Consider the following 4,643-nt stretch of genomic DNA (forward strand, 5'->3'; position numbering starts at 1 on the left):
TGTGATACTAGCTGTGGGTCTGTCATATAAGTCTTTTATTATGTTAAGGTATGTTCTTTCTATGCCTGTTTTTTGAGGATTTTTATCATGAAGGAGTGTTGAATTTTGTCAATTACAACACCAATTAAAATGATCACATGGTTTTTGTCCTCCATTCTATTGATATGATGTACGACATTGATTTATTTGCATATGTTAAAGTGTTCTTATATCCCTGGGATAAATCCCATGTAGTCATAATGAATATTCTTTCTAATGTATTGTTTAATTCAGTTAGCTAGTATTTTGCTAAGACTTTTTGCATCAATATTCAACAGAGATAGTGTCCTGTAGTTTTCTTTTTTTGATGTCTTTGTTTGGTTTTGGCCTCATAGAAGGAGTTTGGAAGTATTTCCTCCTCCTCTACTTTTTAGAATAGTTTGAGTAGGATTGATATTGGTTCTTTAAATGTTTGGTAGAATCCTGCTGTGAAGCCATCAGGTTCCCAGACTTTTCTTTACTGAGAGACTTTTTATTACAGCTTTGATCTCATTGCTTGTTAATGGTCTGTTTGGGTTTTGGATTTCTTTATGGTTTAACCTTGGTAGATTGTATATGTCTAGGAATATACCCATTTCCTCTAGATTTTCCAATTTGTTGGCATACAGTTGCTCATAATAGCTACTAATGATCCTTTGAATTTCTGTGGTATCAGTTCTAATGTCTCTATTTTTTTCAACTCTTATTTTATGTATTTGGCCCTGATCTCTTTTTTTCTTAGTCTGGCTAAAGATTTGTCAATTTTATTTATTGTTTCAAAAAACTAAATTTTCATTTCATTGATCTCTTGTATTGTTTTCTTAATTTCAAATTTATTTATTTCTATGCTGATCTTTATTATTTTTTTCTACTTCTAATTTTGGGTTTGGTTTGCTCTTGTCTTTCTAATTGTTTAAGATGCATTCTTAGGTTATTTATTTGAAGTTTTCTTTCTTTCTTGATGTAGGCTTTTACAGCTATAAATTTCCCTGTTTTTGCTGCATTCCATAGGTTTTGGCATGCTGTGTTTCCTTATCATTTGTTTCAATAAAATTTTCATTTTCCTTCTGATTTCTTCATTGACTCATTGATCATTCTGGGCCATACTGTTTAATTTCCACATGTTTATATAGTTTCCAGAATTCCTGTTGTTATTGATTTCTAGTTTTATTCAACTGTGGTCAGAGAATATGCGTGATAGTGTTTCAATTTTTTTGAATGTTTTAAGACTTGTTTTGTAACCTAACATATGGTCTATTCTTGAGAATGATCTATGTGTTGAGGAGAAGAATGTGTATTCTGTGGCCACTGGATGAAATCTTCTGTAAATATATATTAAGTTCATTTGTTCTATAGTACAGATTAAGTCTGATGTTTCTTTGTTGATTTTGTGTCTGGAATATTTGTCCAATGCTGAAAGTGCAGTGTTGAAGTCTGCAGCTTTTATTGTATTGAAGTCTATCTATCTCTTTAGCTCTAATATTATTTGCTTTATATGCCTGGGTGCTCCAGTGTTGGGTGCATATATGTTTACAACTGTTACATTCTGTTTCTGAATTGACTGATTTATTATTATACAATAACCTTCTGTGTCTCTTATTATAGTTTTTGTCTTGAAATCTATTTTGTCTGACATAAGTATAGCTACTCCTTTCCTTTTTTTGCTTCCATTGTCACATAATATCTTTTTTCATCCTTTTATTTTCACTCTATGCATATCTTTATAGATGAGGTGTGTTTCTTATAGGCAACAGTCATGGGTCTTGCTATTGTGTTTATTCAACCACTGTATGTCTTTTGATTGGAAATTTTAGTCTGTTTGCATTCAATATTATTATTAATAAGTAAGGACTTGCTTTTGCCATTTTGTTATTTGTCTTCTGGTTGTTTTGTTTTTTGTTCCTTCCTGTCTTCCTTTTAGTGGAGTTGATTTTTGTTGGTGGTATGATTTAATTTTTTGCTTTTTATATTTTGTGTGCCCATTGTGTGTTTTTCAATTTGAGGCTACTATGAAGCTTGAAAAACTATCTTATAACCGATTATTTGAAACTGATGACAACACTAATTGCATAAACAAGCAAACAAGCAAAAATAAAACGAATAAAAATTCTACACTTCAACTTCATCCACCCACTTTTTAACATTTTATGGTTTCTCTTTGTGTCTTATTGTACTGTCTACATCTTGAAAAGTTGTTGTAATTACTATTTTTGATCTATTCATCATTTAGTCTTTAAGATAAGAGTATTTTACACACCACAGTTAGAGTATTATTATATTCTGTGTTTTTGTGTGCTATTACCAGTGAGTTTTGTACCTCCAGATAATTTCTTATTGCTCGTTAAGGTCATTTTCTGATGGAAGAAATCCCTTTAGCATTTCTTGTAGGACAGGTCTAGTGTTAATAAAATCCCTCAGCTTGGTCTGGAAAGATCTTTATTTCTCCTTCAGGTTTGAAGGATTTTTTTTTTTTTTTTTTTTTTTTGCCAGATACTATTCTAGGGTAAAAAGTGTTTCTCCTTCAGCACTTTAAATATATCATGCCATTCTCTCCTGGCCTGTAAAATTTCGACTGAAAAGTCTGCTGCCAGAAGTGTTGAAGCTCAGTTGTACATTATTTGCTTCTTTTCTCTTGCTACTTTTAAGATCCATTCTTTATCCTTGATCTTTGCAGACTTTATTAAATGTTTTCAAGTAGTCTTTTTTGGATTAAATCTGCTTGGTGTTCTACAACCTTCTCATACTTGAATATTGATGTATTTCTCTAGGTTTGGGAAGTTCTCTATCATTATCCCCTTGAATAAACTTTCTGTCCCTCTCTCTCTCTCTCTCCTCTTTAAGGTGAATAACTCTTAGATTTGCCCTTTTGAGGCCATTTTCTAGATCTTGTAAGCATGCTTCATTGCTTTTTTGTCTTCTCTCTTTTTTCTTTTGTCTTGTCTGTGTATTTTCAAGTAGCCTGTCTTTAAGCTCATTAATTCTTTCTTCTTCTTCATCAATTCTGGTAGTAAGGCACTCTGATGCATTCCTCAGTATGTCAGTTACATTTTTCAACTCCAGAATTTCTGCTCAATTTTTAAAAATAACTTTAATCTCTTTGCTAAGTTTGTCTGATAGAATTCTGAATTCTGAATTCATCCTCTATGTTGTTTTGAATTTCTTTGAGTTTCATCAGCACCGCTATTTTGAATTTTCTGTCTCAAAGGTCACATATCTCTCTCTATTCAGGATTAATCCTTGGGGCTTTGTTTGGTTAATTTCGTAGGTCTTTTTTTTTTTTTTCCTGCATGGTATTGATGCTTGTAGATGTTAGTTGGTGCCAGGGCATCTAAGAGTTAGACCTTTATTGCAGTCTTCACTGTCTAGGCTTGTTTGTTTATCCCCACGCTTCTTGGGAAGGCTTTCCAGGTATTCAAAGAGACATGGGCCCCAAACCCAGTAACTTTGTGGTTCTTGCAGGCTCAGAGAGGTACCACCTTGGTGGCCTTGGACAAGATCTGGAATAATTATCTGGATTACCAGGCAGAAACTCTTGTTCTTTTCCCTTACCTTCTCCCAAACAAAGTCTCTCTTTGCTAAGCCTCCTGGAACTGGGGGTGGAGGGACACAAGAACCCCTGTGGTCACCACCACTAGGACTGTGTTTACCTGAACAGCCAAGCACAGCATTGGGTCTCACCCAAGGTCCACTGTAACCACTACCTGGCTACCACCTAAGTTCACTCAAGGCCCTAGGGATCTATGATCAGCAGGTGGCAAAGCCAGCCAGGACTTTGTCTCCTTCTGAGCAGCAAGTTCCCCCAAGCCTTGGGTGGGTCTGGAGATGCTGTCTGGGAACCAGGAATTGAAGTCAAAAACCTTAGAAAATTATCTAGATTCTACTGTGGGTAAGCTGGCACCCACACAAGAAGACAAAGTCTTTCTGACTCTTCTCTCCCTTTTCCATAGGCAGTAGAGCTTCTTTCTGTGGCCACCACCACCACTGATCCATGTGGGGTTCTGCCAGGCCACCACCATTGTTCACTTAAGGCCCAGGTTCTCTTCAATCAGCTTGTGGTGAATGCTGCCAGACCTGGGACTCACCCTTCAAGGCCACCGGCTCCTGTTTGGCCCAAGGCAGTTCCAGAAATGTTGATCAACAGCCTTGGCCTGGACTCAGGGACCCCAAGAGCCTGCTTGGTGCTCTACCCCATTGTGGCTGAGCTGGGACCTAAGGTGCAAGACTGAGTTCCCTTTGTTTTCCCCCTTACTTTTCTCAGACAGAAAGAGTCTTTCACCATAGTCACCACAGCTGTGAATGTGCTGGGTCACCCCTGAAGCCAGCAAGTCTCAGAGCCCTAGGCCCGTGGTGTACTACCTGGTATCACTGTTGGTTACACAGGGCTGAGGGCGGAGGGGCTCTTTAGTCAGCAAGTGATGAATCCTGACAGGTCTCTGCTGTGCCAGGGCAGCACTGAGTTCAAAGTAAGGTCCTCCAGTCACTGTGCTGTCCCTCTCCCAACACATAGATTTCTCCATACTGTGCAACACTCCCTTAGCCACCCAGGCTGGTGTCTCAGTAGGTCACATGCCCCTCCAGTCCACTGGCCCTGAGCCCTACTCAGCGCTAGGACTTGCCTAGAAATT

Source organism: Mandrillus leucophaeus, unplaced genomic scaffold, assembly GCF_000951045.1.
Source record: "Mandrillus leucophaeus isolate KB7577 unplaced genomic scaffold, Mleu.le_1.0 Scaffold772, whole genome shotgun sequence".
Taxonomy (NCBI): Eukaryota; Metazoa; Chordata; class Mammalia; order Primates; family Cercopithecidae; genus Mandrillus; species Mandrillus leucophaeus.